The sequence below is a fragment of the Balaenoptera physalus genome (assembly GCF_965194825.1).
Source record: "Balaenoptera physalus genome assembly, chromosome: X".
In the NCBI taxonomy this organism is placed as follows: Eukaryota; Metazoa; Chordata; class Mammalia; order Artiodactyla; family Balaenopteridae; genus Balaenoptera; species Balaenoptera physalus.
In genome coordinates this window covers 17556954-17583929 of record NC_138903.1, presented here as the reverse complement: position 1 = coordinate 17583929, position 26976 = coordinate 17556954, and the positions used below count along the sequence as shown (strand labels likewise).

Below are 26976 nucleotides of genomic sequence, written 5' to 3'. Positions count from 1 at the left end.
CAGGTAACTGAGACTTGCTAAAAACAGAGCTTAAATGGCCTCACTATTCTGGCACTGGAAAGCATGGCTTTTTATTTTTAGGCCAGCCTTTGTTAGCCCTAATTATTTTCAAGCCTGGGGAAGAAGAATCACTGAGCAAGACCGTAGTCAGTTGGATGCTGTTAGAGTTTGAACCTTCATTCCCAGCCAGTTGGAAAGAGGATCCAAATCTATGGAAAGATAGAGGCTGACCGCCATGTGGCTCCCCTTCTTTACCCCCATCCTCTATTTGGGAGAATTCCGCTTGCGTTTAGGGTACTTGCTGCAGAAAAAATAGGTCGAAAAGAGTGAAATCTGGCTCAGTTTATAGCACTGGTCAAACCAAAAACCGGAACAGATTGGAATGCACCAGTTTCGAGGCCATCGGAGAACCACAGTGAGACTCACACCCACACACTGTGGGGTTGGGGTGGTCTCAAATGGAAATTGTCATCACTATACTTAGTTGCGAATTGATGAATTCAAAGATAGGTTAAGAATAGGCTTAACTTCCATTGCTCATTTCATAAGTAATAATCTCATTTTACTATCCCCATTCTTGCCCACCTTCAGTTACAGAAATAACTCTGAGTGGGTTTTCTTTTTAAAGATCTGTGTCAAGCAGATACCTCATAAAAATGGCACAGGCGAACTGTTCTATTTAGAATTGCCCTGTGACACGAAACCACGTGTGCTTGCCGTCCCCGGGCACTGGTTTCTTTGGAGGGAAGGCCTAAGAGAATGGAGGCCAATGGCAGCCAGTGGCATGGAGCCAGACCTTCAAGAGAGGCAACTAGAAGTGCTGTGGACTTTGCATAGACAGGTTTACTTAGGTAAGAATCACATATTCATTAGGCCTGAAACAAGCTACTATTATGACATTTGGTAACCAGTTGTATTCATTTCCTACTGCTGCCATAATAAATTTCCACAAAATTACTGGCTTAAAACAACCCAAATTTATCGTCTTACTGTTCGGTAGGTCAGAAGTCTGATGTGGCTCTCACTGGACTAAAATCAGTGTGTTTCCAGTTCTTTTCTGGGAACTCTAGGGAAAATTCCATTCCCTTGCCTTTTCCAGCATCTAGAGACTGCTCATCTTCCTTGGCTCATGGCCCCCTTCCTCCATCTTCAAAGCCTGCAACAGTGGGTCCTGTCCCTCTCACATTGCATCACTCTCACCCTTTCTTTGCCCCCAACTTAGATTTCTAAGGAGCCTCAGGATTACATTAGGTCTACCTGGTTAATCTGGGCTAATGACTCTATTTTAAGGTCAGCTGATTAGCAACCTTAATTCCATCAGCAACTTTAATGTCCCTTTGCCATGTATTCACAGGTTCTGGGGGTAACGATGTGAGCATCTGGGGGAGGGTGGGCACTGCTCTGCCGACCACACTGGGGACATTGTTTTTCTTGATCTCCACGTCAGGTAGGGCCAAAGGGGCAGTTGTTTAGGTGGCAGTGTGCGTGGGAGACAGCTTCCATCTTTGCAGAGTTTGAAGAAGTTGAGAAGGAGGCTTCCCTCAGCCTGGCAGGCTGTGAAGTTTGTCAGATACCTTGTTTCTTTGTAGGCCCCTCCTGGAGTTTTGATGATCCCAGCTGGGTCTGTCACCAAGGGCTACCCTCCCAGGGCTGCTGGGGTCTGGGGTGGCGTTGAAGGAGAGTGGGGAGTCGGGATGGCTGGGAACAGCTGGGCTGAGCAGCAAGAGAGGAATGAGGAAGCAGGGGGACGGGGACAGGAAATGACAGATGAATTTGCCCCTTGGGAGGAAGAAAATAGAAGATGGGGTTGATTACATCTGGCCCCAGAGAAAACAAAAGCTTGGGCTTTTTTGTCGTGTGCTTTGTGATTTATTTCACTGTTGCGTCAACTTGGAGACCTGGGTCACATTTTGGGCATCCAGTACACTCCAGCACCGACAAGCCCGAGGGGTTCGGTGCGGACACTTGGTGGCCCAGGGGAGGCTTGTCACTGCCCAAACGGCGCTTTCTGGAGGGAGCAGCAGCCCAGCTTGAGACCCCGTCCCAGGAGGGCTCTGCTTTGGAGAGTGTAGACCCGGCCTGGCGCATGCTCACAGAACGGCAAATGTGTTCTCAGGAATCCTAAGAAATGATCTGTTTTGAACTGACCTAAACTGGTTTGACGTTTGAAGAATTGTCAGATTATTTTGGGAAACAGTTGATGGGAGCCTTGTGCGTTCTTTCCCACAGTCCCACGACTGGGAGATATGTGACAGGGAGAGCAAGTCTCAGACCAGTTTGGGCCACTCACGCATCCACTTGTTAGCAGGCAGGCACGGGGAGAGCCCTCCTTCTGTTCCTTAGGCTCGAGCTCTCTGGCCAAGCGAGAGACAGTCAAGGCAGATGTGATGGTGCTCCAGTGGGAGGATTCCGCCAGCCCCCTGGGAGGGGACAGGGCCCTCCTTTCATGGCCGACCATGTGCCCTGATGGAGTCCTGGCCCCCTCCCCGCTGAAGTGGGTGGACTGCTGGTCTTCTTAGATTCTTCTATGTGGTTCTTGCTAAGATGGAGTTGCCAGCACAATGTTTCACTCCATCCAGAGAACAGGGAGATAATTGCTCGGTTCCATTATGCTAATTGACCAGCTCCCATGCAGATGGACTCTGCTTAATCTTTCAAATGCTGCCCACCCATCCCCCCATCCTTGGAGTGTTCTTTTCTGATTTGGGTTCTTCACATAGGAACTGACCACCTTCAGGGTAAGGATTAATGACTGTACATCTGTATGTTACACTATCTATTTCTTTTAAAGTATGGATTGATTTAAAAAATTGTTTTTTACTTTTAATTTCCCTTTAGACTTAAGGAAAAGATACAAAAACAGTATAGAGAGTTTCCATAGATCCCTCACTCGGCTTCCCCTAATGTTAACATCTTACATGATCATAGTACTGGTATCAGAACCAGGAAATCAACATTGGTGTAATACTACTTACTAAGGATTTTATTTAATTTCACCGGTTTTCCACTAATGTCCTTTTTCGGTTCTAGGGTCCTACTCAGGGTCCCATCTTGCACTGAGTTGTTGTTTCTCCTTCGTGTCCTGTGATCTGTTGACAGTCCCTCAGTCTTCCCTTGTCTCTTTTGACCTTGACACTTTTGTTGAATGTCCCTCACATTGGATTTTCTCATGATTGGACTGAGGTCATGTATTTTTTTATGGTGGCAAAATATCTATAACATAATGGTTACCATTTCAGCCATACACTCCAGTGGCATCAAGTACATCCCTGATGTTGTGACACCATCACCATTCTCTATTTCCAGAACTTTTTCATCATCCCAAACACAGACTAATTAAGCAGTTATTCTCCATTACCCCTCCCCCCAGCCCCTGATAACCTCTCTTCTACTTTCTGTCTCTGTGATTTTGCCTGTTCTAGGTACCTCATATAAGTGGAATCATATAGTATTTGTCCATTTGTCATTGGCTTCTTTCACTTACCTAATGTCCTCAAGGGTCATCCATGTTGTAGCACGTGTCAGAACTTCATTCCTTTGTGTGGAGAGACTACATTTTGCTCATCCATTCATCTGTTCATGGACACTTGCTTCCACCTTTGGGTGTTGTGAATATTGCTGCTATAAACATGGGTGTATAAGTAATTGGTTCACATTTTCAAAAGGAATGTGGAGAAACTGAGAAAGATACAGGCTGGAGCTGGCAGGAAAAGTTACTCTTCTGTTTCTCCCATCATGCCCTGTGGGATGAAGGCTTCCACAGAAGAAAGAGAGATTGGGGTGTGGCGGGGCAGTGAGAGGGAGGGGTATTCAGAGATGGATGCCAGAAGGCTGAGGGGCCAGCAGGAGAGAGGGAGCCAGACTGTCATACTTGCCCAAAGGTGCCGCCACTGGGGGAAGGTCTAGAAGGTTCCAAGCAGGACCACTGGACAGAGTCAAAAGGCCGAGGGGACCGGTGGAGGATGGGTCAGGACCATGACCCTCACAGGGTCAAGCTGAGTCAGGACTGCGGTGCAGTAGGGGAGGTTCATTCCTTACCACCCAGAGCCAGACAGGAGGGAACAGGTGCAGGCCGGGCTGGAAATTAAATCCACTTACTATCTCCTCTTGCTCTTTTTCAGATTTTTGTGACCATGTCTCCCAGTAAGAAATACTTTTTGCATTGCAGCCTGGTGCACACACTCATCCTTAGTTACGATTGAAATACTCATCTCGTAGAAAACATTTACTTCTGTACGTGAAATGTACTCTGATATTTTTGATTCAGTACTGTTCCATTTTAAAAAAAAAAGCCTATTGTGATTGCCCTTGGCTTGAAAACACAGTGCTATATGAAGGCCTACATGTGAAGTTCTTTGTGCCAGTTTGTTTTCCTTTTTCTATGGGTTCTGCCACCTCCACCCCATAAACACTGTAAACTATGTAATTGATCATGTTTCCCTTTTTGATTTGGCTCTTAGGAAACTCAAAGCCAAATTGGCTTGACCAAGTGGTAGGTCTCTATACGGTGTCATATATCATACCTACTGATACCTTAACTTTTCCTGGCTCTTCACATTTTAACTGTATTTATTCCGATCATAATTATTCAATATATTTTTGCTTTACTGCATGAATTCTTGGGACCTGCCACAACCTATGTGGAATGTGTTAGGATGTGATGATGGAATACCTAAGAAATCATTGAGAACTTTTGATCTTGAATGAGAAAAGTTTTGGAGCGAAGTCTGCCTCCTTAGAGACTTTTTTTTTGAAGCGAGGTCTGAACTTTATAATTTTCCTTTAGCTCTGTGACTCTCTGATTTATTTTTCTGGCCTTTGATTCTTTGTTTCAGATTATCTAGAAAGCATCTTCCCTCCCCCACCCCTTTTTTAAAAGGAATTTATTACAGTTGCAAAGGTAGAATTCGGGAAGTTTGGTATTGGTGTGGAGGAAAGATGTCATTTTATCTTTAAATAGGACTGTTTTAGCTTTCACTCATATTTCTTAGAATGCCATTTGTTTCTGTAGACTTTTAAAACAAATTTTATTTATTTATTTTTGGCTGCATTGGGTCTTCATTGCTGCACGCAGGCTTTCTCTATTTGCAGCGAGCGGGGCTGCTCTTCGTTGTGGTGCGTGGGCTTCTCATTGCGGTGGCTTCCCTTGTTGCGGAGCACGGGCTCTAGGTGCGTGGGCTTCAGTAGTTGTGGCTTGTGGGCTCAATAGTTGTGGCTCGCGAGCTCTAGAGAGCAGGCTCAGTAGTTATGGCGCACGGGCTTAGTTGCTCCGCAGCATGTGGGATCTTCCTGGACCAGGGCTCGAACCCGTGTCCCCTGCATTGGCAGGCGGATTCTTAACCACTGCGCCACTATGGAAGTCCTTGTAGACTTTTTTTAAAATAGATTTTTAACCTCCTCTTAAATGCAGTAAAGTATTATGAACATTTTCTTTCCCTTTTTTTAAAAAAAATGAAGTATAGTTGATTTACAATGTTATGTTAGTTTCAGGTATACAGCACAGTGATTCAGATATATATATGTATATATACATATGTGTGTGTGTGTGTGTGTGTGTGTGTATATATATTCATATTCTTTTTCAGATTCTTTTCCCTTATAGGTTATTATAAAATACTGAGTGAGTATAGTTCTCTGTGCTCTACAGTAGGTCCTTGTTTGTATAGTTTTGTTTTGTTTTTTTTAATCCCAGGAATGCCTCTTAATCAAGCACCCTGTGTCTGTAGAGATTCCCCAGCCTCAGCGCTGGTCCTCATCCCCCTTCTTGCTTGGCCGTCTAACTGCTTTCTCTGCCCCTTGCAGCCTCTGCCCATGGGTCCCGCTCCTGCCACAGGTATCTTCCGAGAACCCACATGTATGGTTGTATCTCCCCTCTGCTCCCAAACCTCTGGTCCCTTCCTTCCCGGGCTTGCGGATCCTGCGGTCTCTTGAGCTTGTATCAAGGTCAGAACCCACCTTGCCCCGTGGGTAGCACCGTCACTTTCACCGTGCTCCACCCCCCCACACATACCCCCGTCCCCCAAGTCAGAAGGCTTTGGAAGGAGGATGAAACGAGCAGCCCATCGATGCACCTGGACCTCTCAAGAGGCAGTGAAGGCTAGGGAGGAAGAGTTTGGAGTTGAGTCATTTATTGGATGAACTTTTCACTAAGCTGATGAGCATTGCCTGTGCTGCTCTGGCCTTCGTTTGAGGTGATAAAAGGAAGTGAGGACTGTATGGGTGTGAAGTCACTATCGCCAAGAAGCAAAGTCTCGGGCTTTCTGGGACCCGTTTATCATTTCATTCTGAAAGAGCATAATTATTTTTTAGCTATGGGATCTACCTTAACATATTCAAAAGCAGGATTTTTTTGGGGGGGGCAATGTAGTTGATTGCGTATTTGAAATTCTTCATAAGATGTCTACTTTCTTTTCTCTCTGTTCTCAGTTATTGATTTAGAAGTAAGCTAGAAGCATCTGACAGGAACTGTCACTAACCCACTGTGAAGTTAATTTTATTTTGGTTACACGTAATTATTTCATGTTTGCTTCTGTGGGGAACAGCGGCAATAGATTTCATCTCCTTTTTTCCCCCCGAAAGCTTCCCTTTTACCTGTGCAAATCTTTCTCTCTCCATGTTCCCGTGGAATGATGGGGGAAACTCTGAATGCCGAAGTGCACATCTGCAGAGAGCCTGCTGAAGTCCTGCCACTGATGTCAAATAACTCGTGGAATGTGCCAGTCTGATAAGTCACTGGTAGAATGAGGGTATTAAGCCATCTGTAGAAACGACTAGAAAAAAAAAATCTGGCATAAGAGCTGACCGTTAGAAAAAATACTTTATGGCACACAGTTTGATTAAGTTAGTACTTAGAAATTAATATTTGCGCCATCAGTGTACACACTTAAACGCCAAATGAGGAGTCCAGTTGTGATATGTGGCCCATCATTCAACATATACTCAAAGGCTTTTTCAGAAAATGTGTCTGTTCCTTCTGTGTGTAGCACTATTGCCAGGTAGGGGTAAGTGTAAATGAAAATATTGACTACCGGCTCACTTCCTTTATAGGAACTTAAATCTGTTTTAGGGTGGCACGACATACAATTTATGAGATGAATTAAAATAACAGTCTAAGACAGGGGTTGGCAAACTATGACCTACAGGCGAAATCTGGCCTGCTGATTATTTTTGTAAATAGGGTTTTATTGGAACACAGCCGTGCCCATTCATTTCCGTGTTGTTCAAGGCTGCTTTCTTGCTGTAATGACACAGCTGAGTAGTTGGAACACCATATATGGCCCACAAAGCCTAAAATATTTACTCTCTCACTCTTTAAGAAAAAGCTTACCAACCCCCAGTCTAAGACAATATTTCAAAAGATGTTCAAGGCAGTGTCTGATAGTTAGAAGTGATTTAGGTAGTTAATGCTGTAGTTAGTAAGTCTGGGAATATAGTGGTGGGTGTCCCAAGATGGGGCTTGAAGTTGACCTCCAGCCGTGAAGATGGAGGGCGCTTTGTGATGCGAGGAATAAGAAGCAAGGCTCGTGGGTGAGAATATACACCATGCCCTCTGGAGAAGAGTGTGTGGGGTGATGGGGAGCAGGACTATCCAGTTGTGGCTGGGCTTGGAAGCAGGGTGTAAATGCAGTTGAGCTTGTCAACGTCAAACCTGTACCATGTGGTGGTGGCCTTTGAGTTTCCCCAAACATGTACTTTCTTTCAAAGGCAACATTCACTTACACAATAGATACTGATTTCAGACCTGTGATGTGGTTGACCCCAAGGGGATGTTAGCATTCATGGAGGCTTATTTGTTTCATGTAGTGCTAGTTCTAGGTGTGTTGGAGAAAGAGCTGTCATTTCTAAGAGAGGTTTAACCTTGAGATCCCCCGAAGGCCACTAACACGAGGAGACTTGTGTGGATAGGCAGTCTCCCATTCCATGGTGACAATGTTCTGGAGAGTCTTTTGAGATGGGAATTCTGGAAAGGAATGTTGTGTAGATGAGAGAGGTTGGGAGGGGAGAAGGAAGGAGGAGGCCGTGCCCATTCTTGGCTACTTCCTTGTCTCTTGCTTTCCTTTAGAGCTTCAGTACTGTCTGCCATTTTGTCTGGGTCTGTAAAACTCCCTGCACACGTCCTCACAGGGTGTGTGCTTTCAGCCTCTGGATCCCCAGCCCTATGCAGCTGGTGGATTATCATAACCTTTCCAGCTGCCACCATCTCCCCTACTCCGTGACCACCCCCTCCCAGCCTGTATCCTGCCGTCTTGGCAGCTGGTCGGCATCGAGCTCCCCCACTCCCCCTAGATCAGTAACTGGAGGCCACTAAGCTCAACTCTGAATCCTTTCTCTCCTTCCTGGGCAAGCCCCAGGGCGCCCATGCCATGCTTGTCTCTGGCCCTGTCGTGGGTTCTGGAGAGGTGGCAGGGGTGGGGCAAGGGGCTCTTACCCATTCTGCTGGGTCCTCACAGCCACCCACCAATGCTTCCATTGACCTCTCATCCACTCCTTTGTTTTCTTCTGTAAATTCACACACACACACACACACACACACACACACACACACACACACACTATGCAAAAGAAAATTCCATGTGCATTTTGCACTGAGCTTATTCTAGACTGTTTTCTCAAGCTCCTCAGATTCTCTTCTCACACCTGACTGTCACCAACAGATGACCTTGATTTCTATGTGAGGGAAGGTGTCAGCTCCCTCATGTACCCTCATCTTTATGTCTTTATATTGCTGTTGGAACACATATCCCCCTTTATCCTCTTTTATCTAACGTCAGAGAAGGAAATAGCCTTCCTTCCTTTTTCATCCTTTCCTGTGTTGGGCCCCTGACTCATATTCATGTTGTCCAGCCCAGTGCCCCTTTTCCCCCAGACTCTCAATAAATACGTATCCCCCAGACTCTCAATAAATACGTACTGGATCAAAGAGCTGTTCTGTCCAAGAAAATGTCAGCTAAGGATTTATGCGGGCAGGCTGGCCTAATCTGGCCTGGTTTCACATTTGGGCATACTACCTGCATTCATGTGTGCCCTTTGGTGTCTTCACGTTATTATCTGTGCAGCCACAGTGTCTGGAGCTTACGTCTCAGAAAATCTTCATTGATTGAAGAAATATGAGCAGGAACAGGGGCAAGAAGACAGGCTTTGAATTCAGACTGGCTGTGGCTTGGATATCAGCTCCCTACCCTTGAACAGGTTATCTGATCTCTCTGGGAACCAGATTCTTCATAAATTTGGAACCACAATAGACACGTCATAGAGTATGTGTCAGTTACTACTGCTGTGTAACAAATTATTCCAAACTCAGCACCTTTAAACAGCCATTTTATTATGCTCATGGATTTTGTGGGTCAAGAATTTGGACAGGACTTCCCTGGTGGCGCAGTGGTTAAGAATCCGCCTGCCAGTGCAGGGGACACGGGTTCAAGCCCTGGTCCGGGAAGATCCTACATGCCATGGAGCAGCTAAGCCCGTGCGCCACAACTACCGAGCCTGCGCTTCTAGAGCCCGCGAGCCACAACTACTGAAGCCCACGCGCCTAGAGCCCGTGTTCCGCAACAAGAGAAGCCACCACAATGAGAAGCCCGCGCACTGCAACGAAGAGTAGCCCCCACTCACCGCAACTAGAGAAAAGCCCACGCACAGCAACAAAGACCCAACGCGGCCAAAAATAAAATAAAAAAAAAATAATAATTTGGACAAGGCATGGTGGGGATGGCTTGTCTTAGCTCCATAGTGTCTGAGGCCTCAGCTGGAAAGACTTGAAGACAGGGTGACTTGATAGCGGGAAAGCTGGAATCATCTGAAGCTTCTGACACTTACGTGTTGGCCTGGGCTGGGATGATTCAGCAACTCAGTGGTGAATGCCTACGTGTAGACCCTCTGTATGACTGGGCTTTCTTACAACATGGCTGTCTTTGGGGTATTCCAGCAAGTGGGTTGGAAATTGCATATTAGCCTTTTGTCACCCAGCGTCAGAAGTCACTCGGCATCACTTCCCTGCACTCTCCTGGTCAAAGTGCTCACAAGCCTGCCCAAATTCAAAGGCCCAGGGAGCGAGATTAGATTTCCCTTGTTGATGGCTGGAGTCACATCCTAGAAGAGCAAGAGGGATGGGAAAGTCTGCTGCAGCCATCCTGGAAAATATAATCTGCCACAGAGTGGTTGTTATAGTTAAATGATGTGATGAGGATAAAGGCAACGGGCACCAGGAAATTAAAAGTATATTTTCATTCAGCAATTATTTATTATATTCCTACTATATGCCAGGTGTTAGGCCAGCACTGGGTCTGTAGGGGCAAACACAGCAGATGTGCTCTCTGCCCTCCTGTAGCTTTCACTGAGGGGACACAGGTGGCAATCCAGTGCGATTAGATCTGTGATAAGGACTTGGGATTCCATTTCTTTCAGGGAGAGGGACTGGTTGAGCATCTGTATTTGTTTGTTTCATTTGAAGTGAGAATGAAATGAATTTCCCCCAATGAACGCTGAGGAAGGGTGGTCTGCCCAGCATTAATGATCCTGCTCGCTGCTGTCTTGATAGTGGTACTTCTGCGGACCTGTAGTCTTGTAGCCATGAAAGATGCCTCAGAAATCGTCAGGCCCAGGGTCTGCCAGCATCCCCTGACCCTGCCATTCAATGTAGACTTATGTTCCTCCTTCCTAAAAAGGGGTTTAGGAGAGTGGTGGAGGTGTGGAGTCACCTGGGGGACCGTCTTCAAACCAGATGTGCTCCCCCCGCAATTCTGACGTGGCCCAGGCTGAGCGGAGAGGCAGGGGAGGCTGCACAGGTGATTCTGACCCCTGGGTAAGGAGTTCATGTGGTATAGACTAGCACTTCTCAAATGACACTGTGTGTGTCAGTCCCCTGGGGATCTTGTTACACTGCAGCTTCTGATTCAGTAGGGCTGGGTAAGGCCAGGGCCAGCAGGGGCGTGGGTAGTACCAGCAAGGGACAGGCAGAGATGCCTATTGAGGCCTGCCCCCGCCAGACGAGAGCCAGCTTGCAGAGAGAGTGAGTCGTCGAGGGCTAGGCAGGTGACCTACCACATTTCTGCCATGTTTCAGCACATTTCTTAAAGATGAGGACTCTGTCAAAAACCATAATCACGGGGGCTTCCCTGGTGGCGCAGTGGTTGAGAGTCTACCTGCCAATGCAGGGGACACGGGTTCGAGCCCTGGTCTGGGAAGATCCCACATGCCGCGGAGCAACCAGGCCCGTGAGCCACAATTACTGAGCCTGCGCGTCTGGAGCCTGTGCTCCGCAGCAAGAGAGGCCGCGATAATGAGAGGCCCGCGCACCGCGATGAAGAGTGGCCCCCGCTCGCCGCCAACTAGAGAAAGCCCTCGCGCAGAAACGAAGACCCAACACAGCTAAAAATAAAATAAATTTTTAAAAAAATTATAAAAAAAAAACAAACCATAATCACGATATCACTTTTACACCTAAACAACCAAAACCACAGCCTTCCTTATAAAAAACCAATTCAAGAAACCCAAAATCAGAATGTAAATTGGTATAACCACTATGGAAAACAGTTTGGGGGGGTTCCTCAGAAGATTAAAAATAGAATTATCATATAATCCAGCAATCCTACTGCTGGGTATGTATCAGAAGGAAATGAAATCATTATCTCAAAGAGATATTTGCACCCCAATGTTCATTGCATCATTATTCACAATAGCCAAGGAAACGACTTACATGTCCATCGATGGATGAATGGGTAAAGAAAATGTGGTATGTATTGGGCTGGCGAAAAGGTTTGTTCAGTTTTTTCCATAAGATGGCTCTAGTAGCACTTAGTTGTCTTTAACTTCATTCGAAACAATTTTTTAGGTTGTATGTGACAGCTGTGATATCAGCGTGCATTTAAAAAAAGACATCAAAACGGGTGAATTTTTGTGTAGCCATTTTATTTTATTTTTTAAATTTATTTTTAACATCTTTATTAGAGTATAATTGCTTTACAACGGTGTGTTAGTTTCTGCTTTATAACAAAGTGAATCAGTTATACATATACATATGTTCCCATATCTCTTCCCTCTTGCATCTCCCTCCCTCCCACCCTCCCTATCCCACCCCTCTAGGTGGTCACAAAGCACCGAGCTGATCTCCCTGTTCTATGCGGCTGCTTCCCACTAGCTATCTATTTTACGTTTGGTAGCGTATATATGTCCATGCCACTCTCTCACTTTGTCACAGCTTACCCTTCTGCCTCCCCATATCCTCAGGTCCATTCTCTAGTAGATCTGTGTCTTTATTCCCGTGTTGCCCCTAGGTTCTTCATGACCATTTTTTTTCTTAGATTCCATATATATGTGTTAGCATACGGTATTTGTTTTTCTCTTTCTGACTTACTTCACTCTGTATGACAGACTCTAGGTCCATCCACCTCACTACAAATAACTCAGTTTTGTTTCTTTTTATGGCTGAGTAATATTCCATTGTATATATGTGCCACATCTTCTTTATCCATTCATCTGTCGTTGGACACTTAGGTCTCTTCCATGTCCTGTTGTAAATAGTGTTATTTAATATTTACAGCTATTGTAAATGGTGCTGCAATGAACATTGTGGTACATGACTCTTTTTTTTTTTTTAAACATCTTTATTGGAGTATAATTGCTTTACAATGGTGTGTTAGTTTCTGCTTTATAACAAAGTGAATCAGTTATACATATACATATGTTCCCATATCTCTTCCCTCTTGCATCTCCCTCCCACCCTCCCTATCCCACCCCTCTAGGTGGTCACAAAGCACCGAGCTGATCTCCCTGTGCTATGCGGCTGCTTCCCACTAGCTATCTATTTTACATTTGGTAGTGTATATATGTCCATGACACTCTCTCACCCTGACACATCTCACCCCTCCCCCTCCCCATATCCTCAAGTCCGTTCTCTAGTAGGTCTGTGTCTTTATTCCCGTCTTGCCACTAGGTTCTTCATGGCCTTTTTTTTTTTCTTAGATTCCATATATATGTGTTAGCATACGGTATTTGTTTTTCTCCTTCTGACTTACTTCACTCTGTATGACAGACTCTAACTCCATCCACCTCATTACAAATACCTCCATTTCATTTCTTTTATGGCTGAGTAATATTCCATTGTGTATATGTGCCACATCTTCTTTACCCATTCATCTGTTGATGGACACTTAGGTTGCTTCCATGTCCTGTTGTAAATAGTGTTATTTAATATTTACAGCTATTGTAAATAGTGCTGCAATGAACATTGTGGTACATGACTCTTTTTGAATTATGGTTTTTCTCAGGCTATATGCCCAGTAGTGGGATTTCTGGGTTGTATGGTAGTTCTATTTTTAGTTTTTTAAGGAACCGCCATAGTATTCTCCATAGTGGCTGTATCAATTTACATTCCCACTAACAGTGCAAGAGGGTTCCCTTTTTTCCACACCCTCTCCAGCATTTATTGTTTGTAGATTTTTTGATAATGGCCATTCTGACTGGTGTGAGGTGATACCTCATTGTAGTTTTGATTTGCATTTCTCTAATGATTAGTGATGTTGAGCATCCTTTCATGTGTTTGTTGGAAATCTGTATATCTTCTTTGGAGAAATGTCTGTTTAGGTCTTCTGCCCATTTTTGGATTGGGTTGTTTGTTTTTTTGATATTGAGCTGCATGAGCTGCTTGTAAATTTTGGAGATTAATCCTTTGTCAGTTGCTTCGTTTGCAAATATTTTCTCCCATTCTGAGGGTTGTCTTTTCGTCTTGTTTATGGTTTCCTTTGCTGTGCAAAAGCTTTTAAGTTTCATTAGGTCCCATTTGTTTATTTTTGTTTTTATTTCCATTTGTCTAGGAGATGGGTCAAAAAGGATCTTGCTGTGATGTATGTCATAGAGTGTTCTGCCTATGTTTTCCTCTAAGAGTTTGATAGTGTCTGGCCTTACATTTAGGTCTTTAATCCATTTTGAGTTTATTTTTGTGTATGGCATTAGGGAGTGTTCTAATTTCATTCTTTTACATGTAGCTGTCCAGTTTTCCCAGCACCACTTATTGAAGAGGCTGTCTTCTCCATTGTATATTCTTGCCTCCTTTATCAAAAAATAAGGTGACCAGGACCATATTGTCTTGATTACTGTAGCTTTGTAGTATAGTCTGAAGTCCGGGAGCCTGATTCCTCCAGCTCCGTTTTTCTTTCTCAAGATTGCTTTGGCTATTTGGGGTCTTTTGTGTTTCCATACAAATTTTAAGATTTTTTGTTCTAGTTCTGTAAAAAATGCCACTGGTAATTTGATAGGGATTGCATTGAATCTGTAGATTGCTTTGGGTAGTATAGTCATTTTCACAATGTTGATTCTTCCAATCCAAGAACATGGTATATCTCTCCATCTGTTGGTATCATCTTTAATTTCTTTCATCCATGTCTTATAGTTTTCTGTGAACATACGTTTTAAAAAAATTTATTTTATTATTTTTTTATTGAAATATAGTTGATTTACAGTGTTGTACCAATCTCTGCTGTACAGCAAAGTGACTCAGTTATATACATATATACATTCTTTTTTTAATATTCTTTTCCATTATGGTTTATCACAAGATATTGAATATAGTTCCCTGTGCTACACAGTAGGAGCTTGTTGTTTATCCATTCTAAATGTAATAGTTTGCATCTACCAACCCCAAACTCCTAGTGCATCCCTCTCCCTCACCCCCTCCCCCTTGGCAACCACAAGTCTTAAAACACACTTTTCATGGTGCTTGTTGCTTATTGTATTAAGTAGTTGAAAGTATATCTTAACAAAGGAATTAGGATTAAGCATTGTACACCCTCCAAAGTCAACAGTTTACGTCCCAGCTGCCTCAGGATTTCTCTTACAAAGCATGTCTTGCAGGGAGAGAATCACAGTTTTGGTTACTGGAGGTATATTTTATAATTATTCACAGAGAATAAACTGTAGCACTAAAAAGGAAAAATACTTTTGGGTCAATTGTTTATTTAAAAATATCTGTAGATACTTAGTGCCCTTAATAACAAATTCAGGTATACACACACAGACACACACACACACACACACACACACACACTTTTAATGTCTTGTTGCCTTTATAAACCCCATCTTCCTTTTCAGGTGCATTGCTATGTATAACATGGGTAGCTGAATCACTTGTGAAACTACTGATTACACCAGCTCAGGTTACACCAGCATTAAGATTTTTCTCTTCATCTTTTAGGTTCAGTGTAGAACATTATTCTTCTCCTTGCACATTTAGAGCATTTTAACAATCCGGAAGTGTTTCAGCATGTATTTCTTAAAGATAAGGACTCTTTTCAAAACCATAATCACAGTATCATTTTTACACTTAAAACAACTAACAATGTTTCCTTATCATCAGGCAGCCAGTTCAAATGTCCAATTATTACACATAGTTAAAATATTTCAAAAGGCGTTTGTTTGAATCTGGATTTGGAAGTCTGAACTTTCTAATTGGTTGCTTGTCTCTGAGTCTCTTTTAATCTAGGTTCTCCCGTCTCTTTTCTTTTTCCTTTGCAATTTTGTTGTTGTTGTTGTTGAAGAAACTAAGTCGTGTTTGCTTGTGCAGTTTCCTACAGTCTGGATTTGGTTGACTGTACTTTCGGGAGCCATTGAACATCTTCCTGGACCCCTGTCCTCCCTGTAAACTGGCAGTAAGTCCAGAGGTTGATCTGACTTAGGTTCCGTTCGTTGGCAAGTGCACGGTATGGGAATGGTGCGTACTTCCCTCATGAGGCTCTCGAAGCCTGGTTGTCTCGCTTTTTGTAATGTTAGCAGCCGTTAGTGACCATTGCCCATGTCCTTGATTACATTAGATGTTGCGAAATGTCGATTGTCTAATTCTCTCATTTGTTCTTCACTTACTGGCCAGAATACTCCTGTAAAGAGAAGTTTCTCCTCATCAACAGTTCGGTTATCCTGAATTCATATGGAAAAAGCAGGATAAATGTTTGGTTCTTTCCCTGAATTTACCACTTTTCAGAACAGGGAGTCGATTCCCTAGCCTTGATTTAAAAAAAAAAAAAATCACTCTGCAACATAGATTCACATTAACATGTATCAATTTGAGACATGGAACCTATTTGATGTGTTTCAATCCACTGCAGTTATTCTTACTGATAGTCATATTGTCCCATTTGTGGCGAGTGGGGGAGCCTTTTCTCCTTCAGTTCTGAATTCTTTTGACATGACTCTGTCTTTGATGGCTTCCTTGCTTTGACAAGATGTTTCTTGTTTTTGACAAGATGTTTGTATGCCAAAACATTTCAGTCTTGTCACCTTTCCTGCCCAGACCTGGAATCAGCCATTTCTCCAAGGCTACCTGGCATTTTTTAAAAAATGAAAAATAATATTTAGAGACAATGTAATTATTTCTGAAAAAAAATTACACATTGATCTACTCAGATCATCCTAGAAGTCTGTTGATGTGGGGAAGTTGATCCTTTTAGTTTTCTTTATTTTTATTAACCTCCTGTTTCAGTTTTGGAAAAGGTTTCCAAAGTTTTAAGCCTCAGTCCAGTTTATTTAGGTATTTTTTCTGTTTGTCCAACTTTAAATTATAACCTTCAAAGGAAAGAACAATGTTGGATTTTAACTTTACTTCCATTTTTTGTTAATCTACGATGCATACTTACTAAGTGGTTTTCTGATATCGTGACAAAGTATAATTTAGTTGATTAAGAATGTTCTTGAAGTGGATACTTGACTAGCAACTTTCAATTCAAATTGTTGTCCTACTATTAAACATGCCAATCAAAAAGACCTGGAAACTGTTGGTGGTTATAGTGTGGAAAGAGTCACAATTACTGTATAACATCATGTATGAAACCATGACATGTGCCAGCCCAAAAAACCTACACGTTATGGTGTTGCAAATGCTCTAGGTGTTATCTCCCACTTGGCTGTTGGGGAGTTCAAAGTAGTTATGCTTCTGACAGTTTGAAACTCTAGACTGCTTTGAAGAGCTGCTGTTTTGCTGTTATTTTCTGCTCTCAGCCCTGTGCCTTTGTCTCAGATCCCATCTTCTTGGATTCTCAGCTTCTTGTCAAAATACCCTGGTAAATTTCTCCCCACTCAACAACAAACATTTCTTGAGTGACTGATGGGGCCAGTCAGCTCAGCACTTGAGGGAGGAAGATACGTTGGGCAGTGCGACTTTTCTTTTAGGAGACCCACAGCCTCAGCTTTACACTTCCCTTCTGCCTTCCAGGGGCTCACAGTTTAGCAGGATTATTATACCTGGGGTATAAACAAAGCCTGAAGAGGGGCACTAACTCGGCAGCAAAGGTTCGCTGTGGTTTCCTGTCACCTCTCTGTCTACTTTCTCCCTTACCAGACAGTACATTTCTTGTTAACAGAAAGCCAGGCAGTGACTCAGCCCTCGCCCCCAACCCGCCCCGGGCAGACTGACCATGTTTTTCTCTGGAATCCTCTTCACTTCCCTCCTTTTGACCTTGTTCTCCACTCTTCTAAACATTCTTGCCTCTTAAAGCTGATTCAGCTTAGCTACACTGAAATCAACGGAAAGGCTTTTGCCTTTTTTCTTTCACACGTGTCCAACTCTGAAGCCGGTTTCCCATCCGCCCCCATCATGTATTCTTTTACAGTTCTTACAGAGGATCTTGCACTTTAGGGCTCTATAAATTAATATAAATTAATTTTTAATAAAGAAGTTCAAGCAAACCTTTTAGATACCTTATCCATAATCGTGTTTCAACAATCCATGTAGCGTCTGTTGAATAAAATCGGTTCCTGAAAAGAGTGGGTGTTGGGGGAAAAGCAGTATTTTCTGTTTTTTTTTGGGGGGGTGGCTACATTGGGTCTTCGTTGCTGGGCGCGGGCTTTCTCTACTTGTGGCGTGTGGGTTTCTCATTGTTGTGGCTTCTCTTGTTGCAGAGCACGGGCTCTAGGCGCGCGGGCTTCAGTAGTTGCGGTACAGGGGCCCTAGAGTGCTCCGGCTTCAGTAGTTGTGGCATGTGGGCTCAATAGTTGTGGCACGCGGGCTCTAGGGCCCCTGGCTTCAGTAGTTGTAGCGCGCGGGCTCAGTAGTTGTGGCTCGCAGGCTCAGTAGTTGTGGCTCGCAGGCTCTAGAGCACAGGCTCAGTAGTTGTGGCGCATGGGCTTAGTTGCTCCGCAGCATGTGGGATCTTCCCGGACCAGGGATCGAACCTGTGTCCCCTGCATTGGCAGGCGGATTCTTAACCACTGCGCCACCAGGGAAGTCCCCAAAGCAATATTTTCTGAGTATTTTATTTTATGTAATCTCTAATTAAATTAATACATAGTACAAGCAGACATTTGACTGTTTCATCTTCTCTTTTAAAGTTTGGTTGGCCCCAAACCTTTTGGATCTTCTCACTGGGGAAAATAGGGGGTCACTCTGGAATCAGGCACCTATCTTTGGATCTCCTTTGAGTCTGAGAAGCAGGCTGTCATTATAAAGTCAGGGAAAAAAAATAGCATCTCTACTTATCCTCAAGCCATTTTATTACTTAAAACTGTTAAATATTTATAGAAAGCAACATTCATGTGCTTTCTCTCTTTTGCTTAAAAAAAGGTTCTGTTTTCTTTAAGTGGCTAAACCATTTTGATTTAACTGACTTTTTACAAAATTGGTTTTCTAAGAGGCAGTTTATTTTCCCCTCCATGACTTTATGCAGAGTCCTTCTTTGTACAGGCTTATCTAACTCTAATCAATTGTCTTTAGTCTTCACTTTTGTTTTTTAACCTGCAAAACCATCTGCACACTTTCTCTGTGTTTCCTTTTTCATTTAAAGAGTCTTTTTCTGGCTGACTTATCCTCATCCAGTCTGTCTAATGCATGCTCTTAAGAGAGCTGTGCATGAGGTGTGCAAGGGTTAATTTTAGTCGGGAAGTGTTTAATAACTCATTGTTCTTAGCTCCTTGGGTGAGGCCCTGGTGAGGTGTAGGCTTCCTAGCGCAGGCTGTGAGGGACTTAACCCCTGGCTTTGTGAAAAGCTTCCCCATTGAGGGAGCGGGGCAGCCCGGCCCAGCCCTGGCCCTGCATCCCGTTCTCAGCTTTCATCCAGTGCCCTTCTGCTGTCAGGGGCAGTGGTCCGGTCATGGCAGAGGTGGGGATGGAGTTGAGGCTGATCCCAGTAGCACTCAAGAGGCTTGGCCCAGTGCGCCATACTTGTTCTGTGGCTGTCTGGTCATCCCGATCTTGGACTTTCTCTAGCCTTCCGGCCAAACAACTAGGCTCCCAGTGGCAACTGCATTTCATTGTGCTGAGTGATAAGCTCTGTTTTGGGGGGGTCACACTTTCTCCGGACATGTACTCAGTCACCATCATTTACTGAGCACCTACTTTGTGCCAGGTGAGGGGTGGGGACACTCAGATATGCCCTTTAAGGGCTCCCATTCCAGGGGGCAGACAGGGAGGACGGGCACAGGGAAACCGTCACAGCACAGCATGAGAAGGGCTGGTGGGACTAGTGGCTGTCGTTCGTGGAGCAGCTTCTGTGTACAGGAGTTTACAGGCATCGTCCCTTCTCCTTGCAGCTACCCAGTGGATAGATCATCTCCCAATTTTAAGCACAAAGGAGGTGAACTCAAGCAAGGTATCCGGGTTCATGTCACACAGCTAGTGAATGTCTAAGCTGGAATTCACTCCCAGGCCTCCCAGGCTCCAAAGCCTGTGCTCTTTCTCTTCCACCTCACATCCTCTGTAAAGACACTTAGAGATGACAAGAGGGGGCGAGATGGGCTGGGAGGCCCGGGTTCCTTGGGCTGTTCTAGAAAGCAGTGTGACAGGAGTGGCCTTAGTGCTGGCTGTGGCAGCTGGTGGTGGGCCTCATTCGTCTCTCACAGCTGGGTTTCTCCTTTCTCATCTTGATTTCTCTCTTTTCCACTTCCCTGCTGATGCCCAGTTCTGGGAGCTGCTCCTGGCCCGCCATAGACAACGGTTTGCTGCCTCCTACCCAGGGAGAGAGTTCAGGCCCAGTGGCTCTTTGTTCACTGAGGTCTGCGTTCTGAGCCTATCTTCCTCGGGGGAGCTAACACTCAGTTTTTAAGTTTCAGGCCTTAGGAATGACCCCCTTGTTGGCCTGGTGCCCCTTAGTGGTGTGTTTGTGAAGACACCAAAGGAAAACATGGCTGGTGTCAAGGTCAGCTTTGTTGGACTTGAAAGCCCTGCAGCGCCTGTGGTCCTCACCTGGGAAGTTCAGATCCCCAAACCCTTAGCCCTGACACTACCGAGAAAGAATGAGCTGATGAGAACTGGGCTTCGTGCAGACTCGTGTTGGGAAGGGTCTGGTTTTTTAAAAAGTCGATGCTTGGACTTCCCTGGTGGTCCAGTGGTTAAGACGCCGTGCTTCCACTGCGGGGGGAATGGGTTCGATCCCTGGTCGGGGAACTAAGATCCCACATGCTGCCGGCAAGTCCAAAAAATTAAAAAAAAAAAAAAAGTTGATGCTTGAGTGTATCCATTAGGGTTCTCTGGCCGTAAGCAACAGAAACCAACTCTCCTTTAACTAAAATAGGGAAGAGGATTTACTGGAAGGCTACGGGCTGGTTTACAGGGTGGAAGGAAAAGCTGGAGGATCAGGTCTGGGAAAGATGGCACCCAGGCAGCCCCGGGGATCCCTGCCTCATCTGGGGGCCCTGCTGGGGGATCTGCCGCAGCCGGTTCCAGTCTTTGTCACAGCTGCTGCTGTGCCACATAGTTGAGTCCTGTGCTGGCAGCGGGCAGGGCATGTTGATGGACAGTCCCATCAGACTGTAGCTCATCAGGGAGGGGAAAGTCCCCCAAACGGCTTCCCCTCCCCGAGTGCGGATGGTTTCTCCCTGGGACACAGATACAGGCAGCCACCTCGATGCGTGAATCTCTACACTCATAATTCCAAAATATACATTACACAAACTCTGTATTTTTAAAAGCTATATTGAGGTATAAAATTCTGCCCATTTTAAGTGTACAGTTCAATGATTTTAGTAAATTTATAGCATTCTGAAACTCTCACCAGAATTTAATTTTAGAACGTTTCCGTCCCCCCCAAAGACGTCTCGTAGCCTTTTGCAGTCAGGCCCCGTTCCCACTCCAGCCCTAGGCAACCACTCATCTGTTTTCTGTTTCTGTAGATTTGAACATAGGTTCCTGACCGGTGTAATTTTTTCCGGGTATCCTGCAAACTATGCTATGGGTGAAAGAAAGAAGGAAAAAAGGCCAACGGTGTGGAAGTCTGGACCTCATGGTCTCAGTTTTCCTTCCTTTTTCCTTTAGATTTTCCCTTCTCTCACCTGGACTGTAAGATGGGAGAGCTTAGTCCTAGTCTTGATGCTGCCATTCTTTAGCTCTGTAAGCCTCAGTCATGGAACCTTCCAGGCCTCAGTTCCTCATCTGTAAAGTTAAGAAAAGGGTTTGACAAGATGATAACTCATGTGCTTTCTATCTCTAATGACCAGCAGTTGTGATCTTTTTTGGTGAAATCTTTCTTGGTGAAAAATTACATGTATCCGTATAGCTGATTCACTTTGCTGTACAGCAGAAAATAACACAGCATTGTAAAGCAACTATACTCCAATTAAAAAAAAAATCTATCCTGAAAGAAAAAAAGAAAAATTACTTCTTCATTGTATCTGCTCTCTTCAATCAGAGGACTGGAATAAAACTTGATGCTGGCCAAGGGAGGTGGAATCCTGAAAAAGAGAAGGGCTTTTCCCAGCAAGAGCTCATAGTCTGATTGGAATGAGCCGCCGTGAACGCTCACGCATTGTGGTGAGCTCCCGGGAGAGATCAAGTTCAGTGCACAGAGGTGGGGAGGGGCCGGTCACAGAGCGGGGCCTCTGAAATGCCACCGCCACTGTGAGAAGTCTGCCCCCGTGAGAAGCTGCTTGGCAGCTGGCTTAGCCAACCGACGGTTAAAACCACCCATTTCATCTCTGGGGGGAGGAGACATCCCAGCAGGTTTGAAGGCGGAGATGGGGAGGTTGAAGCATTTTGCATTTCGAGGCAGATCTCTTATCTCCTCTGGCTCTGCCTCTGTCTCTCTGTGCCCTCGGGTTAACTGTAGCTTTGGCTTTTGCAGCGATGGTAGCTGGAGCCGACTTGTGGAGGCAGGCAGCTGGAGGGTGGTATTTTCTGACAGGGAGACATCCTTAAGTTTTGTAATTTATGGTGTCTTTAAATATGGGATTTTGTTTACTGTTGGCCTAATTACACCTCTGTTTTATATTTTATTTAGCTTAATGTTTTAATTTTGTGCTCATGCCCAGAGGTAGTTTCCCAAAGGGTACTGTTAAAAAAAATTGTAGGTCGGGTTTTATCCTTGCTGCAGCTACCTGCAGCTTCCTGAAGGCAAGGAAATGGGTTTTGGGGCCACACACTTTCTCATGGGCTCTTGTGAATATTTCGACTGTGTTTGTGCTGTGTGAGGTCTAGAGCTCCTGTCTGTCAAGTATTATCCTAAAGCATCTCTGTAAAATAGAAACATAATACGGGCCACAGAAGCGATTTTAAATGTTCTAGTAGCCACATTCAGAAAGGGAGAAGAAACAAGTGAAATTAATTTGAATAATGCTTGAAATGAAATTGAAGAATTTCACCCAGCATATCTAAAATAGGATCATTTCAACATACAATCAATATAAAAATTAACGAGATATTTTACATTCTTTTTTTTCCCTCATAAGTCTTTGCAACTTGCTGCGTATTTTACAGCATGTCTCAATTTGGACGAGCCAGACTTCAAGTATTCAATAGCCACATGTGGCAGGTGACACTTTAGTGGACAGCAAAGTTCTAAACCTTTCAAAGGCTTACAAGGGACACAGGAAGAGCCCTTAGAAGGGGTAGGAGAGACATAGCCTCATGTTTTGTGAGCTCTTAATAAAGCCATACATAGGTTTCCTTCTCTTAGAGAAACCTGATATGTAAAAGTTCTTCTTGACAGGAAAGGTAAAGCAGGAAGTGATTATTCATGTTACAAAAGAATTAACCGCAGGATCCTTTAAATAGCAAGCTCCCTTAGTGCACTGAAGATCTGACTCAATTTGCAAAAATGTGATTGACACTTGGCATTTTAGTAGCATCTTTGTTGGGCAGAGAACTATCTGCCATTATAAAATGCATATGCAAGCTGAACCATCAGTTTCTCAAGGCTTTGTTGAGTACCTACTGTATGTCAGGGATGCTCGTAGGGGTCACGACAGAACTAAGGGAGATCTGTACCCAGAAGACATTTAGAGGCTCACTGGGAGGGCGAGACACCCATGCAGCCACCACAGTGTGGAATTGCCTCAGTACCAGGGCCCAGGGAGGCTTGGGGGCTGGATGAGCCAGGAAGGAGCTAGGAGGCACGTAGGGCCGGGTTGTGCCCAGAAGGCAGGCGAAGTGCATGTGATGAAGTGTCCAGGAGTTTAAAGGAAGGGTAGATCAGGAAAGACCAGCTCAATAGGATGTTGGGAAGACTTGAAAATTATGCAGTTATGCTTTATATATCCCTGAGTCCCCAGTCCCTAATCCCCAGCCTTACTTCTAGCAGCCATCAGTTAAGCTGTGTTCTTGGACTCCTCATAAGAGGGAGATGGAAGCAAACCCAGGATGTGCTTCTCTCCAGTTTTCAACAACAGGCAGCAGCTGTTTATTTCTTAGGACCTATCTTCTTGAAGCAGATTCCTTTGCCCTCTTCCAGCTTTACCTTGATAGAGCCCACGTGCAGAATGCAGAAAATGAGACTTGCTGTTGAGGAAAGGAGAAGCAAGGTTGTGTGCTGGAAGTGGATGGGGTTCTGAGTTCTCCAGAGTACACAGGGTTTAAGTTCAGCGTCGAGATGGACCCTTGACCAGATTCCTCCCCCCGCTCCTTCAGGCAGGCCCCATGTGCTGCTTCCCTCCAACTCCACTTAGGGCGATTTTCTGTCCCCATCAGAAAAACTATGAGCTTTCATCTCTAAGTACTAAAATAGGATCAGCCTTGGGGAGCCTAGGTCAGTATTCCAAGCCTTTTCTTCTTAAAAAAAAAATAATACCTGTTGTTTAAAAAAATGACTATCTCCATACATATATTTATTTATAGATCATGTACATATATTGCTGTACTAGTTGATTAAGAAAACCCAAAAGAAGCTTCTAAATATTTATTATTAGGTTTAATGAACTTATGGAAAGCATAAGATTGACTATTATATGATTTTAGACATTGGTGAAAAATGGACATTTGTCTTCATGGCTCAGGTACATAGTTTTAAATATCTTGCTAAACCCAATAGTTCCATATTATAATTAGGTAACTTAAACCTATATCAAGGGTGGGAGAAAACCCATATTACAAATTATCTTGATAACTCAGAGTGTTTTGTGCTGATTGGCTTGTCCTCGTGTTCACCCCCCAACATGGCTGACAAAGAGTTCCCACCCAGGGGCTGAAGTGGCAGCTCCACCATTTTCTTGTTGACTTGGTCGTGTGTTGAGTATTATCTACAACCCCTACTTTCTTTACCCAAATCTTCTCAAGTCTCTCATCCATTTAGTGAGGGTGATTTTAGTTAAAAGGGGTAATAGTCATAAAGAGGCTCTACCAAGAGGCCTCCCAGAACTGCAGGGCGCCGCATGGAGCTGAAAGCTGGCACTGGCGGCACCCTTGTCTAGGGGCGCAGCTGTCCCTCAGGCTGCTCCATGCCCTCCGAGCACCCCTGACTGCCTGACCTACAGGCTGGATGATGGAGCTGGTGTCATTCTGCAAATGGAACGTTAGAGAAGTTGAATTTTTCTCTTTTTAAAATGAAAACAAAATGAATAGATGTTCTCATTTTTTTTTTCATCATGTTAACTAATTGCTGAAGTGAGTGCATCCCAGTTTGGAGGGCACTGGCTCAGAAAATAAGCTTAACTGCTTTGCTAAGCTTCAGGTTCTTTAATTGGGAAGATGGGCATCATAATACTGTGAGGATTAAGTGAGATAATGCAGGAAAAGTGTCTGGCACATAAACAGTGGTTACTGTAATCTCCGTTCCGATAGCAAAGCTTCAATAGATCCATGTCTAGGTAATTTGAAGAAAGCTGCTTTTTAATCGACCTGGTTCTGATTGTTATGATGACTCATTTTAACTGCTGGGGTGAGAATATGATACAAGAAAATTGGAGTGTTTCTGCCTTTGTACTTGTCAGGAACCAGGAGAAATCTGAAAAGGTTGCCTTGTTTATGCTCCTAGGCTTCTCCTTTCTGTTGATAAGTGATGAAAATGGTTCACAGCTCAACTTCAGCCTGGGCAGATTTCTGACAGCAGAGTCAGCCAGCTAATTTTGGAATGAAAAAATAATCTCGGAAAGGAACTTCTGCTTTGAGTTGCTTATGAACTGTCTGGGTTAGCTGACATTATGAGTGGACAAGGTGAGCACACCAGTCTGGGTGGATGGGGTCGTTTGATCTGGAAACACTTTGGGAATTTATCCCTAATGGATATGCAAAGTGCATTTGACAAGGAGCCCACTCACCTACCAACCTTTTTCCTGGAAAACCTACCCCAATATATTGAATTTGTAAAAGTCATTTGGGCTTTTTTTGTCTCCTATTGGAGAAATCTTTTTTTTATATACATCTATTTATTTTTTATTTTTATTTTTGGCTGTGTTGGGTCTTTGTTGCTATGCGCGGGCTTGCTCTGGTTGCGGCGAGCAGGGGCTACTCTTCGTTGCGGTGCGCGGGCTTCTCATTGCAGTGGCTTCTCTTGTTGCGGAGCATGGGCTCTAGGAGCGTGGGCTTCAGTAGTTGTGGCACGCGAGCTCTAGAGTGCAGACTCAGTAGTTGTGGCGCACGGGCTTAGTTGCTCCGTGGCATGTGGGATCTTTCCCGGGCCAGGGCTCAAACCTGTGTCCCCTGCATTGGCAGGCAGATTCTTAACCACTGCGCCACCAAAGCCCCATTGGAGAAATCTTTGCCAAACCCAAGGTCACTAAGATTTTCTCCTATGCTTTCTTATAAAAATGTTGCAGTTTTAGCTCTTACGTTCAGGCCTATGATTCATTTTGAGTTCATTCTTGCGTATGTGTTCTTTATAGAGCTCACTTAACTTTTCAACTTCCATTCTTTTACTGTAATTTCTAAGTTGCTAATTTGCTGCTTGGGGTTACACCTAATTTTCACTACCCTTGTATTTATTCATTTGCCCTTTGTCCATCCGTCCGTCCGTCCGTCCATCCATTCATTCATATCAAGCTGCAAATAAAAAAGGAAAAGGACAGGAGATTGACTGATTGAGGTGGGCATGAGGCAAGGCCCAAAGACTACATGAGTTGTTTAATCCATGTATAGATAAACTAACCAGCCTCTGGATTGGTTGGCCCTGCTAATTTGCATCGGTACCAGAAGACCCGTCTGCCTCATCCGTTGCCTCCATCTATTACCAAGTATACAAAATCACCGTGGATTGGGAGAACAGTTTAAAATGGTATTGCTGCCTAAGAAGCCATCTGTCGTGAAGGCAGTTGTGCCCGCAGATGTGAGCGGTCTGAGTTGTTGGTTGGGCTGGCGGGGCCCTCTGTATCGGCTGTGTTCACACGAGTTGTCGCTGAGAGGCGGGCATTATCTCTGTAGGGTGGGAATGATCATCACCCACATTTTGCACAACTGAGGCCCAGAGAGGTTAGCATCACCTAGCCTTGGTGAAGGAGAGAGCGTCTGAGAGCCAAAGCTGCGCCTGTAGTTATCTGCCACCTCTGCACTTGGGGAAATGATGCTGGACTCCGTCTGGGGGCGGGGTGGTGCACAAGTGTTGTTGGCCTTCTGTCATTGTGTGGTTTCCCCTCTGAAGCCCCTGCTGGCCCTGAGACCTGTAGGCCACTCTGCCTGTGCCTGACCGCAGACCAGCACTTTGTGGTTTCTGTGCTACAGGCCTCAGGTTAACCAAAGTCGGGCAACCGTGTGTGGCCCTGTTATTTTAAGTATTGGTAGAGGGGAAGCCCCTTGAATATGACTTTCCTGACCTTCCAGGGCTGCTGGGCTTTGGACTTCTCCAACATCTGATCTAAAGT

The 26976-nt window shown here is 44.5% G+C and overlaps 1 protein-coding gene across 5 annotated transcripts in view; it reads left to right on the top strand.

Moving 5' to 3' along the window:
- The window catches only part of SH3KBP1 (SH3 domain containing kinase binding protein 1), a 337837-nt gene that overhangs the window by 21965 nt on the left and 288896 nt on the right, over window positions 1–26976 (top strand). The gene's annotated exons all lie outside the window — the stretch shown is intronic.